Here is a 15,031-nt window from a genome sequence, read left to right on the forward strand (position 1 = left end):
TACTGAACCCTAGTAAACATTCATAACATTTTAAAAATCAGTCGACAAGCAGCCACAGGAAAGAGGAAAACGGCTTATAGACCTTTTGAGAAAATACAAGTTGATTTCACTGAATTACCGAAGTGTCCTGGTTTCAGCTGGGATAGAGTTAACTGTCTTCCTAGTAGCTGTTACAGTGCTGTGTTTTGAGTTCAGTATGAGAAGAATGTTGATGGCGCTGATGTTTTCAGTTGTTGCTCAGTGGTGTTTGGACTGTAGTCGAGGATTTTTCAGCTTCTCATACCTGGCCGGCAAGAGGGCTGGAGGGGCGTGGGGGGTTGGCACGGGACGCAGCCGGGGCGGGTGGCCCAGACTGGCCGACGAGGTGTTCCGTGCCATGGGACGTCCCATCTAGTATAGGAACTGGGAAGTGGGGGGGGAAATCGCCGCTTGGGGACTGGCTGGGTGTTAGTCGGCGGGTGGTGAGCAATTGCCCTGCGCATCATTTGTAGATTCCAATCCTTTTATTACTACTGTTGTCATTTTATTAGTGTTATCATTATCATTATTAGTTACTTCTTTTCTGTTCTATTAAACTGTTCTTATCTCAACCCACGAGTTGTACTTCTTTTTCCCGATTTTCTCCCCCATCCCACTGGATGGAGGGAGAGTAAGTGAACAGCTGCATAATGCTTAATTACTGGCTGGGGTTAAACCATGACAGTCCATTTTGACACACAACGTGAGGCACAAAGGGTTGAGATAACAACAAACCTGACCAGAGCTTGTTAAAACAAATTTGTTACCAATCCAACACCCCAAGGTTAAAGATACATCTATCCATGCCTACATAATTACCTTAACAAAGGTCATGAGAAACAACTACAAGAAAGGAATAATAGAACAAACACTCCCCTTGGGATTTCCTGTTCATAAAATTAAGCTTAGGAACCACGTGCTGATAAAAACGTGAAAAAAACCACCAAAAACCAAAACAAAACCATCTCTAAACCCCCGCAGGGAAGGTCTGTTTCTTGTTCTTTTGACTACAGATACAGCCATCCGGACGACGGAAAAGGGGATGAACCCATGCTACTCAGGTTAAAGGACTGATCCACACTTCTCATTGGGAAGTAACTAACAACTCAAAAGACTTGAAAGTTACTTTAAAGAGAAAGAACCGATAAGTAAACCTGTGATCATCAACTGTGTAAATCTAGATTGTAATTGCTATCCATTTGTATAAGTGTATAGTGTGTCAGGGAAAGTGGTGGAGCCATTGCCGTTACGGGTATTCCCCCAGAGGAGTTTGTCAGGAGTGACACGATCAGGAAAAACAATTGACTGACAAGGCCTTACGCCTAGGGGTTTTAATAGGAAAAATTGAAAAGGATTCCACTGAGTGGTGGGAAATATTTGTTAAAGGAATACATCCCAAATGATATTGTTATCATTCAACAAACCTTACCCTAACATAACAATAATAACTGACATAAATTGTAGAAAAACGGTCGTGAGAGTGAGTTGCTACTTGTGGGAAGTGAAAAGATAAAAATTGGAGCGCTTACAAAATAAAACAGGCCAAACAACCTAACAAGTGCTCCCCTGAAGAATACATTTGCTGCTGAGAAGATAGTACACCCCGTTGCTCAAAGCAACCGAGTAGACGGAAAAGGCAGAAATGTACTGCTGTGGGGACTGTTGATGACGAGCTGCCTTAAATATGAAGCTACAGACCCATATAGTAAGCGCTACCAAGTTGAAAACACCCTAACGTTTCCCACTGACCCAACCTCGCTCCACAATGACCTAAAGGATTTAAAAATTAAGGACACAAAAAGGCAAAGATCTTGGGGTATAAAAGAGACACCTTACGATAATACATTAACTTGGAAAAATAATACCCACGATGGTCCATGGATATCACCACTGTTCCCTAGACGTTGAAATCAAGCTCTACTGTCTTTGCTTTATGTAATTTTAAGCCTTAGAAATGTAAAATTATTAGTTTTGGTATGGATGGGCTCAGTACAAGGAAAAAATCTCCATCAGCCATACGAATGGACTCTGTCAAGATGGGAAGATTCCACAATTACCCCTAATAGTCTTACTGCTAACCTTAACTTTTAAACCATGCATTTTTAATAAATTAATCGCTATTGTTAAAAGGCACTTAGAAACTGCACATTTAATGCTGCTATGAAAGCAATATGAACAAATCGGAGACGAAAGAATTACTCCTATCCTCGGGCGGGCAAAAGAAGTATTGGATCAATTTAATGAACAAAATCAGGATAAAATAGAAAAGGGGGGATTGTAATGAACGACTTAACTTTGTTCATGAAATCGGGAAGGGAGAAGAGACATATTGAAAGTTAGCAGATGCCTTGTGTAAATAACACTTGCTTAATTGGTGCGTAAAAGTCACGGGAAGAGGGCAACGGCTATAACTTACTTGCTAAGGAGGGAAAAGAACAACAGCTATAATCTACCAGATAAGGGGATGGACTCTGCCAACACTGTACTTCTCCACATCAGAAGACATTCTACATCAAAAGACACTCTCCCTTGAGAAGATTGACCGAATCTGCCTAGTAACAAACCTGCACGAGTAAAGAAAGAGGAAGCAGGACAAGGCGGAGACTTACAAGAAAGGGGTGCATGAACTGTATATAAGGAATGTAACTATAACAGAAAGTTGCGAGCTTTTGGCGGAGCACTGTCTCCCCGGCCGCCCAGCGCTGTTTTGCTCTCTTATCGCTTGCTAATAAATTCAATCTTTTTATTTAATACGAATTGGCTCCTCCAATTTGTCACGAGCGTCTATAACACTGTCACTGGGCACCACTGACAAGAGCCTGGCTCCATCTTCTTTGCACCCTCCCTTCAGGTATTCATATACACTGATGAGATCTCCCCTGAGCCTTCTCTTCTCCAGGCTAAACAGTCCCAGCTCTCTCAGCCTTTCCTCACAGGAGAGATGCTCCAGTCCTTTCATCATCTTTGTGGCCCTTCATTGGACTCCCTCCAGTATGTCCATGTCTTGCTTGTACTGGGGAGCCCAGAACTGGACACAGGACTCCAGGTGTGGCCTCACCAGTGCTGAGTAGAGGGGAAGGATCACCTCCCTCGACCTGCTGGCAACACTCCTAATGCAGCCCAGGATACCATTAGCCGCCTTTGCTGCAAGGGCACATTGCTGGCTCATGTTCAACCTGGTGTCCACCAGGACCCCCAGGTCCTTTTCTGCTAAACTGCTTTCCAGATTGTCAGCCCCCAACATATATTGGTGCCTGGGGTTGTTCCTCCCCAGGTGCAGGTCTTTGCACTAATTTTAAATACAAAAAGATTGGGATTTCATTTATTTCCAGTTTTATTCCACAACCCTCCTTCATAGTCACAATTTACAAATTACATTTTTTAAGCTAATTTAATTTTACTTTATTGTCAAGATGTAATACAGGCTTGTGGTGGGTTGGCCCTGGCTGGCAGGTAAGCCCCCAACCAGTTGCCTGCTGGCTCACCTCCCCCACAGTGGAATGGGGGAGAGAATTGGAAGGGCAAAAGGGAAAAAAACTTGTGAGTTGAAATAAGAAAGTTTAATAAGTGAAGCAAAGCTGTGCGTGCAAGTCAAGCAAAATAAGGCATTCACTCACTACTTCCCATTGTCAGGCAGATGTTTAGCCACTTTCCTGGAAAGCAGGGGCTCAGCATGCATAAAAGTTATGTTAGTAAAATCTCATTCCCTAACTATTGTACCAGTTAGTCTTTATAGTATGAAATTGTATGAACTTTCTTAAGAGAGATATATATATATGTATGTATTGGGTTTGTGTGGCAAGGTTTTGGTAGCAGGGGGGCTGCAGGGGTGGCTACTGTGAGAAGATGCTAGAAGCTTCCCATGTGTCCGATAGAGTCAGTTCCAGCCAGCTCCAAGACAGACCCACTGCTGGCCAAAACTGAGCCAATCATCGACGGTGGTAGCACCTCTGTGATAACATATTTAAGAAGGGGGAAAAAAACTGCTGAACAACAGGAGCCAGAAGAGAGGAGTGAGAATATGCAAGAGAAACAACCCTGCAGACACCAAGGCCAGTGAAGAAGGAAAGGGAAGAGGTGCTCCAGGCACCAGAGCAGAGATTCCCCTGCAGCCCATGGTGAAGACCATGGTGTCACATTAGGGGTATGAGTCTGACACATGGCTGGGGAGGCCCTCCCATTGAGTCATGAGGTTCAGAAAAGACCCCCTTGCTTTCTAAACTCCTCCTCAGAGAGGAGTCTAGGTGCGGCTAGGTCCAGTCTTAGTCTCAGACTTGGTCAATGGTTTACGTCTAAAGGATTGTGTGTATAGCCACTTATCAGAGTCAACATTTTCTTGTCAGAGCCTTCTCAAAGACTTTCACTGAAACAGCTTCGCAAAGTTGAAAAGATAGATAATTGTGATGGGTTAACCCTGGCTGAACACCAGGTGCCCACCAAGGCCGTTCTATCACTCCCCCATCCTCAGCTGGACAGGGGAGAGAAAATATAACAAAAGGCTTGCGGTCGAGATAAGGACAGGAGAGATCATTCACTATTACTGTCACGGGCAAAACAGACTCAGTTTGGGAAAATTAACTCAATTTATTACAAATCAACCAGAGCAGGGTAATGAGAAATAAAACAAAATCTCAGAACACCTTCCCACCACCCCTCCCTTCTTCCCGGGCACAACTACACTCCCGGATTTCACCACCAAGCCCCCCCAGCAGCACAGGGGGACAGGGATGGGGTTTATGGTCATCACACGTTATTTTCTGCCGCTTCACCTCCTCACGATGAGGGCTGATCACACTCTTCCCCTGCTCCAGCGTGGGGTCTGTCCTGGGTTCAGCTGGGATAGAGTTAATTTTTACAGGAACCTGGGAGGTGGGGGCATAGCCGGGGCAGCTGACCTGAACTAGCCAAGGAGCTATTCCATACCATGTGCCATCATGCTCAGTATATAGATGGGGAGTGGCCGGGGGGTGGTCTCTGTTTTCGGTGGGGGAAGTGGCGGAGCGTCGGGTCCCGGGTGGTGAGCAGTTGCACTGTGCATCACTCTTTTTGTATACTTTTTCATTAGTACCGTTGTTGTTGTTGTAACTTCTCTTTTTTTGTTGTTGTCCCAGTAAACTGCCTTTATCTCAACCCTCGAGGTTCCAGTTTCTTTTTCTTTTCTCTCCTCCGTCTCCTCCCCATCCCACCGGAGGGGGACGGAGGAGTGAGCGAGCGGCTGCGTGGTCCTTTGTTACCGGCTGGGCTGAAACCACGACAGGGTCCCACCCACGGGAGACAGTCCTCCACGAACTCCTCCAACGTGGGCCATTCCCACGGGCTGCAGTTCTTCACGAACTGCTCCAGCATGGGTCCATTCCACGGTGTGCAGTCCTTCAGAAGCACACTGCTCCAGCACGGGTCCCCCACGGGGTCACAAGTCCTGCCAGAAAACCTGCTCCGTGGGCTCCTCTCTCCACAGATCCGCAGGTCCTGCCAGGAGCCTGCTCCAGCGCGGGGTTCCCACGGGGTCACAGCCTGCTTTGGGAACCCACCTGCTCCGGCATGGGGTCCTCCACGGGCTACAGGTGGATATCTGCTCCACCGTGGACCTCCCTGGACTGCAGGGGGACAGCCTGCCTCACCAGGGTCTTCACCACGGGCTGCAGGGGAATCTTCGCTCCGGCGCCTGGAGCATCTCCTCCCCCTCCTTCTTCACTGACCTTGGTGTCTGCAGGGTTGTTTCTCTTACATGTTCTCACTCCTCTCTCCGGCTGCCGTTTCCGTCTGTCCCAACTTTTTTCCTTCTTAAAAATGTTATCACAGAGGCGTTACCACTATCACTGATTGGCTCGGCCTTGGCCGGCGGCGGGTCCGTCTTAGAGCCAGCTAGTATGGGCTCGCTCTCTCTCGAACACAGGGGAAGCTTCCAGCAGCTTCTTACAGAAGTCACCCCTGTACCCCCCCACTACCAAAACCTTGCCAGACAAAACCAATACAATAATTTATTAAGGCGACAAATATAACAAATTTGGAATTGCCATTGATAAACACACTTACTGCAAAAATTGAGCTCGAGTTAACAGTTCAGTGCTTTTGTTAGAGATACTTTCCCGGATAACATCTAATGTAGTCAGAGGCACAAATCTTACCAAAGAGGCATCCCTGCTTGGGGAGGAGAGAGGTTCAGGCCCACCAACCCATCCGGTAGTTGGAGTTCTCATTCTCAAAATGGAGGATTCAAAAGGCCAAACTTATACTCTTGCAAGATGGGACTAAGTCAATTATCATGTGCCAATTGGCTCTTAGCAAGGCTTGCAACTTGCGAGGTCAGTGGGGCCCAATGAGTCAGTATGGGGGCCAGGGAATTCGGTGCAGATTTACCAGGGTCCTTCTAGCTTTACTAAAGCAACATCAGGCTGTGAGACCTTCACCTCACCCCAGGAGTCACTCAGCAGCTTTAGACTGCACCAGTATGTCTTATCTTGCAAGATAAGCATTTCAAGTCAAACCCTGCTACTCCCTACTGACTCACGGTGATTTCTCCATTCGGCACGAAGTCTGGACAAGTCCGGGGTCCAACACATAGTGAATCAGGCTGTCCCCCTGCAGCCCATGGAGGTTAACGGTAGAGCAGATATCCACCCTGCAGCCCATAGAGGACTCCACACTGGAGCAGGTGGATGTGCCTGAAGGAGGCTGTGACACTGTGGAGAGCCCATGCTGGAGCAGATCTTCTGGCAGGACTTGTGGCCCTGGGGGGGACCCACGCTGGAGCAGTGTGCTCCTGAAGGACTACACCCCATGGAAAGGACCCATGCTGGAACAGCTCATGAAGAAATGCAGCCTGTGGAAAGGACTCACATTGGAGCAGTTTGTGAAGGACTGTATGCTATGGGAGGGACTCCATGCTGGAGCACGGGAAGAGCGTGAGGAGGAAGGAGAGGCAGAGACAACGCATACTGAACTGACCACAACCCCCATTCCCTGTCCCCCTGCACTGGTCAGAGGGGAGGAGGTAGAGAAAATTGGGAGTGAAGTTGATCCTGGGAAGAAGGGAAGGAGGGGGGGGAGGGTGTTTTAAGATTTTAAGATTTGTTTTTATTTCTCATTATCCTACTCTGTTATTAATTGGCAATAAATTAAATTAATTAGCCCAAGTCAAGCCTATTTTGCCCGTGATGGTAATTGGTGAGTGATCCTGTCCATATCTCAACCCACAAGCCCTTTGTCATATTTTCTCTCCCCTGTCCAGTTGAAGAGGGAGAGTGATAGAGCAGCTTGGTGGGCACCTAGCATCCAGCCAAGGTCAACCCACCACAATAAAAATATATATAGTTGTCCTGTGTTCAGCTGGGATAGAGTTAATTTTTACAGGAACCTGGGAGGTGGGGGCATAGCCGGGGCAGCTGACCTGAACTAGCCAAGGAGCTATTCCATACCATGTGCCATCATGCTCAGTACATAAATGGGGAGCAGGCCGGGGGGTGGGTGTGTGTCTCTCGACTTTCGGTGGGGGAAGTGGCGGAGCGTCGGGTCCCGGGTGGTGAGCAGTTGCACTGTGCATCACTCTTTTTGTATATTCTTTCATTGGTACCGTTGTTGTTGTTGTAATTTCTTTGTGTTTTCCAGTAAACTGCCTTTATCTCATCCCTCAAGGTTCCAGGTTTGGTTTTTTTTTCCTTTTCTCTCCTCCGTCTCCCCCCTATCCAACCGGAGGGGGGGCGGGAGGAGCGAGCGAGCAGCTGCGTGGTCCTTTGTTACCGGCTGGGCTGAAACCACGACAATAGTTTCCGTTGTGTACTGCATAGTCATGCTTAAGTAAGCATGACTAAAGAACCCCAGCTCACTGCAAGGAGAAGGACAGGCCCCACCATGAAGAATAAAGGATACCCCTGGACTACTGAGATAACGCCAGCATCCTAGCCCCTCCAACACCTCTGTAAAACCCTCCCATTATCTGGCATCATAGATAAGCAACCATAGCAAGATCCACTCCAGAGATGTCTAGATCAAGAAAGAAGCAGATGGATGATGATGCCATAGAATTAGAGTTGCTTTGCACAACAGTAGTATGTGTGTGTTAAGTAGTGATTGGTCAAATCATGTTGTACCTTGTTATAGACGCTCGTGACAAATTGGAGGAGCCAATTTGTAGCGAATAAAAAAAGGTCGAATTCATTAGCAAGCGATAAGAGAGCAAAACAGCGCTGGGCAGCCGGGGAGGCAGTGCTCCGCCACAAGCTCGCAACTTTATGTTATAGTTACATTCCTTATATACAGTTCATGCACCTCTTTCTTGCAAGTCTCTGCCTTGTCCTGTTTCTTCTTTCTTCATTCATGCAAGTCTGTTACTAAGCAGATTCGGTCGATCTTCTCAAGGACGAGTGTCTTTTGATGTAAAATGTCTTTTAATGTGGGGAAGTACGGTCTTGGCAGAGTCCATCCCCTTATCTGGTAGATTATAGCTGTTGTTCTTTTCCCTCCTTAGCAAGTAAGTTATAGCCGTTGCCCTCTTCCCGTGACCTTTACGCACCAATTAACCAAGCTTTGTTATTTACACAAGGCATCTGCTAACTTTCAATATGTCTCTTCTCCCTTCCCGATTTCATGAACAAAGTTAACTCGTTCATTACATACCTGAATGCTTGAAAGGTATAAGAACCCTGTATAAAACCGCATTCTGGGTGTCCCAATTTGAATGGGACACCTCATGCGCATGAATAAAGAATGACTCTTGTAATTCTATACTTTGTGTCCTAGCCTCTCTCCTCAGTCAGTATGGACCAGTTGCAAAATTTTCATGACAATTACTTGGGAAGACAAATGCCATAACTCCGACTGTCGCCCGTTCCTCCTCCTTTCTCTGAGCTTTTATTGCTGAGCACAACGTCATATGGTCTGGAATATCCCTTTGGTCAGTTGGTATTAGCTGTCCTAGCTGTGTCCCCTCCCAACTTCTTGTGCACCCCCAGCCTTTTCGCTGAGAAGCAGAGTGAGAAAAAGAAAAGGCCTGGACAATGTGCAAACACTGTTCAGCAATAGCTAAAACATTGGTGTGTTATCAACACTGTTTTAGTCACAAATACAAAACACAGCACCATGCAGGCTGATATGAAGAAAATTAACTCCATCCTAGCCAGACACAGTACAAGACTATACCTGAGAACAAAGCATATTTTTGTCATTAAGTGCTATTCTCCAAAACCACTGAGAACAAGATGTCCTGTTTCACAGAACAGCAACTTCTGCAAACATTTTGAAAACTGTTTCTTTCTCTGTACTTCACTCCCTACTTGGCATAGATGCACAAAATTACTTCTAGAGAATACTATAGACAATGTTGTATGTTAAATAATAAAATGCCATTTAAAACATCACAACAGGAAATAAATAATTAATAGACTAAATCCCATTATAGATCCTACTGCCCTGAAGCTAATGAAAACCAAGGACATTGCTCTTTTGATAGCATTAAGATTTTTTTATATAAGTAAAGAATTGATAGAGTCCAGAACCACAACATTTTGCAATAGCAGAGGAGGTAAGAATTCAAATGGAACTCTCCACCTCATGCAGCAATTTAACTTGGAAGAAAAATACTGTCTGGACTTTCTCATCAAGCACATGAATTTATAATTTCATTGTTTCAATTATTGTTGTTTTTTATGCTGCAAAGAACTTCTGAAGTTTGTATAAAATTCTATATATGAAAAACACTACTTAGCATTTCTAGTAAAATTTTCCACTATTCTTTTCAACAGAAGGCAATGAAAGCCCCATGTTTCAAAGATAGTATCATTTGTCCAAAATGGAGCATTTTACCTGATGGCAATACAACTAAACCGCTTTTTTGAGAACACCCTCACTTTCCAGGAAAAGCTACCAAACATGAGGACACTTGCATCTCCTCTGCAGTGCAATGAGCCAGTATCAAGAGACATGACCAATTCTGACTTAATGATATGAAGGGAAAGGAGGAGTATTGCGTTGGTAGAAGATCTAAGTGTGATAGTACAGCTAGTACAAAAATCAGAGAATAGGGGGAATCACTAAAATTTTACATACGCAGTCCTAGATGATGGGAAATAAAGGTGATACATGCAACATCAATGACTGGAAGCTCTGAACGGACTCCACTGCATATGTGTCAGGGCATGAAAATCCTGAATATGCGACTATGGCAGTCCAAATAACTTCTACCAAATTCAGCACAGCATTTAAATACGAAAAATCCATACAAGGATAAAAAGGTTGGAGGGGGAGGTGGTGGTGGTTGTTTTTTGTTTGCAATTTACTTTTCAGAAGCAAAAGAACATAGGCAACTTATATAATTACATTCAGTGATGTGTAATTTTGAAAAGTGTTTTGTGTATATATTTGGTAAAACACATAGCCAAAGAATTGTCTCAATTTTACAATTTCCCCTAGGAGGTCAGAACATCAGAGAGTTGTAGTAGTCTGTGACAGTATGATTCTACTGAAGGATTTATTTTATCATCATACATATTTCTATTACTGAGAGTTACTGAAAAACACTGGTTTGTTTTGGGATATTTCATCTTATGTTCAGTTCCCTCCTAATCCTGTATTGAAGTCAAAGTCTTACTTGCGAGATCTCAACCTGCTGCCATAAACAATGTTGATAATATGATCCCAGTCATCTGATATTAGTGTGTTTTTGTTTGTTTTTACAAGTAGAGTGTAAAGTTGGTCTACATTATTTCAGCCACTTTCAAAACACACAACTTGCTTAGTAAAAGGAAGAAAAACAGCTTCCATATTTGTGCAATAAGCTTTACTACTATGTCAATGCTTATGGTCTAGGATCATTTTTGGAACAGCTTTTCATTCTGTAGTCTGCTGCTGCTTTTAGGGAGCCTTGCTTCATAAAGCACTCAGCACCATCTCATGTAAGACATTACATCAATGAATACAATCACTATAAATATAAGAAAAATATTCTATTTATTACTTTACTTGAAAAAATCATTTTTGATAACAAAAACTGTCATAAAAATATTTCATATATTAAAAAAATCCCAAAGAATTAAACTAGTAACTTCAAATATTAGAGAGAACCTCTGACTTCTCATGTAAACATAATATCTTATTTCACGGTAGGAGACAAAGGAAAATAAAATGATGCCACCTACTAAAGAGTAGTTTTAACTGATAAATGCAATAGATTCAAAGCTCCAGTGAATGGTGTTTTCCAGGGAGTTATCTTGAAAAGACTGCACAGACTATTAGTATAGGCTGTATTATCATTAGAATAAAGTCTTTTGGACGTAATGATATAACAGCTGAATACTACCATAGATGGAACTGAACACAGGAGTAGCTACATGTGTCACCGATACTTAATAGTTTGTCTGTATAGGCAAAAACAGTGACACAGAAAATACCAAACAGACTATTTACTTCCCAGCAGCTTTTTCCTTTCAAGCAAACTATTTCAAAAAGCTTCAGTATACTGTCAGCCCTGACAAAAGTATGATATTTGGGATTAATTCTGGTCATTCATGTAGTCATTCATGCAAAATCTATTGAATCAATATTAATTATAGTGTGGATTCACAGTAGTTGTACATTGTCACAATTCTACCAGTCTCATTTCCTTCATTAGCTGCAGAAAACCCAAAGATAAAGGAAGAAAAAGAGGTGTAAGGGAAGAAAGGTAAAGCTTAAATAAATAGAAAAGACTGACTTTTCAGGCAGAATTTATCTCAAACATTATGTATATTTCTAAGGGGTACAATGGAGTCCTGATCCAATTGGGACCTCAGACAGTATCATAATACAGGGGTAAAAGCTTGTCAGAGCAGGCCCAAGATGAGACAAAAACATTGGATGTGAAGGTTCTAACAGGCAATAGCTGGAAGAGGCTGAGCTCTGCCTGCTAGCCAGTTTTATTAGCTGACAACAATGGCTACTGAAAACATGATATTTACAGAACATCATCTCCTTTGAAGGTATACAAGCATAACCCTGATAATTACAAGAGTGATGAAGACAGAGAAAGCATATGAAAAAATGGCTTTCCTCTGGAAAAAAAGCATCTTGTCTTAAGAAATACATTCCTGGCTGGTTCAGGACTGACTTATGAATACTAACAAAACCAGATTTCAAGAACTTAAGCAAGATTCTTTTATCATTAGTAAACTGTGAAATTTTGTTTTCAGAGAGAAATTAAATCCCCATTTACCCCATTTTAACAAACAAAAAAAAAAGAGTATACTTTGGTCCAAAAGTATTATTTAAAAAACCCTTCTTCCCTATTTTTACTACTAATACCAATTTACATATTAAACCCAACAGTTTCAAAGTCTGATTTTCTTTTTGTTATCTAGACCATCTCTGTTGATTTGAAGCAAAATGTTAAAATAATGGTAATTTTTCTTATCTCACTTTTGTATACGTTAACATCCACATAAACATTGCTGTTCACCTACCATTTTCTAGATTAAAAAACCCCAACAATTCACAAATTTTAGATCAGTTCTGAACTATCCTTTCAGAAGAATTTTCATAGACAACAGCTATGCTTTAAAGCCACAATCAGTAAGGAGTAAGTTCTTATCATAAAAAACTCAGTGTTAGAACTAACTTACCTCAAATATTTCTTCATCTCTGTAAGAAGGAAAAATTTCCACTACTAAATATAGTAGTTTCTAAGCACTTTTCTTACTCATTTTAATACAGGTGAGAAAAGAGCCTCCAAACCTCTCCAACAGAACTGTTCCATTTTAATTCAGCACACAATTGCTCTCTTCAATCAAAGGCATAGGGACTTCTGTGTCAGAGTGAAACTTGGTCAAGTGTCATAGTGGCATAATACAATGCTCTGGTAATAGGTATTCCTTCAGAAAAGTAAAAATAAGATGTTTAGGCTATCATACCATATTCTAAAGATCTAATTGTGTGACCTACTACAGATGAGAGCATTCATACTACAGCTAAGATTTAAAAGTCTATTAATACTTGGTTGTCCTTAAGAGTTAAGTGATGATTACACTCAAATCGTTGCTTAAAACTAAATTTGTGTTTATACATAGCATTCCCTTCTATAGACAACAATTTCCAATATATAAAAAGGAAGAAAGGTACCATGATTGCATGTAATTTTTTCTCATCTGCTTAGTCCTCATATTTCAGCATGGTGTTTATATAGCATACGAGGCAAATGTAGTCATTAGTATAGACCTATGCTTTACCTTAGCTCCTAATTGCTGTGTATTTACAAAAAGTATCTTCATACAAACTTCCTTTTAGTTTACACGCAAATATAGAGGAATTTAATTAAAACTTCCACCTAAACCTACAGATTTTTTTTCTTATGAAATGACAACAGTGAGTACTAGAATTCTGCTTTCAGAAGCATATTTTTTTTTTCAGATTTAGCGGAGCTGCTTTAGTACTACTAGATCAACCCAGAGGATTCTTGGTTTAAGCATGGTTTTCTCATTTATCATGACAATATGAAATTTATTTTAAGAATATATGTGAAATAATAGAAGCCATGAACAGGTGACTACAGACATTTCTGAAAGTCTTTTTAATAGAAAGAAATAATCAAATTAGAGTCACAAATAAGACGTCTACAAAGACATCTAGCTGCTGTCTGCTATGAAGTTGGTAGACTCCGGGGGTGGGGTGTGTGTGGAACGCGAACATCACCATGCTCGGCCTCGTATCTGAAGGTAGAAAACATTTTCAAGAAGGCATTTTCATCAGGAGACATTTTCAAGGCTGCCTTTTCCTTCATGGTTCCTGCCCCCCCCCCGCGAGAACACTGACGGGAAGCAGCCCCACAACACACCTGCCCCGCCACCCGGCCCCCTGACCGCCTCACGCAGGCCGGCTCCATCACAGCCTTCGCTTCCGTAGCCAGACCTTCAGAGGCAGCAAGAAGCGGTACGACCGAAAGTACTCCTCCCTTACAAGCACAGGAAAACAGCTACCAAGGACGCGACAAACCCTCACACAACCCACAATCACCAGCCCCTGTACAACGCCCCACCCTTCTAGCGCGGTGCAGGGGAAACCACATCGCCCACCACTGGGCAGGCGCGCGGAGGGCAGCTGGGATAGGCTGTCGTGCTAGTAGTGCCTGCCTGCGAGCTCCACGAACCAGCTCACAGCTTTATAGTAACATCATTCCCTTAAAATAAACTGTAGATTGCTTATACAATACAATGTAACATTGGTTTTGACTTAATGGAGTCATACAAACCTACTTAAAAACACACACCTTTGCCTTCTCTGGCTGTGCAATGGTTGACAAGTCATGCATCAAGCTGTCAAAAAAATGATTTCTAGACATTTTAAGTTAATTTCAGACATAATGTACAGAAACATGCACCTATCAGTGAATGCTGCTACAGAACCCATGCCTTAAGGGCTACATTTCAAATGCAGCAGTTTCTGTACATAGCAGTCAGCCTTTAAAAAAAGGCCTCCATAAAGAATAAATGGTTTCAGTTTGTACAATCTGTATTACTAAACTATTTTTGAAGTACAAGTATAAGGACTATTGTGCTATCAGTATCCTCCTACATCCCTCCCCTAACAGAAAACCCCAGCACAGTCCTCAGGAGACAGGCAGCTTTTCAGCACTAGGTCAGTAGGGGAAAGAGGGTGAGGACAGAGGCAAAGACATAAGACTCAAACCAACAGCTCCTTTTACAACAGGAAGTCCTTAGGCTCATCTCAAATCATACATGGTTGGTTTTAAGGAAACCTTAAAGAAAACCCTACTAAATCTAGAGCAGTGCTCAAATTCTAAGACTAGGTTAGCTTCTTAAAAGATGCAGATCATTAAAGAGAAAAAACAAACCGCATTATTCTCTAGTGTATTGACACTTGTGCAGCTTTACTCCCCCCTAAAATATTTTAAAAACACAACCCCACAAGCCACCTGCACATACACAATGTAGAAGTGCATAGAAAAAAAAAATCCTGCACCCATGTTTTGTCTGACACCTTTTTCTAGGTCGATTTATCCATATAACTTACCTTCAGCCTTTCCCAAGGA

Source organism: Accipiter gentilis, chromosome W (genome assembly GCF_929443795.1).
Source record: "Accipiter gentilis chromosome W, bAccGen1.1, whole genome shotgun sequence".
Taxonomy (NCBI): domain Eukaryota; kingdom Metazoa; phylum Chordata; class Aves; order Accipitriformes; family Accipitridae; genus Astur; species Astur gentilis.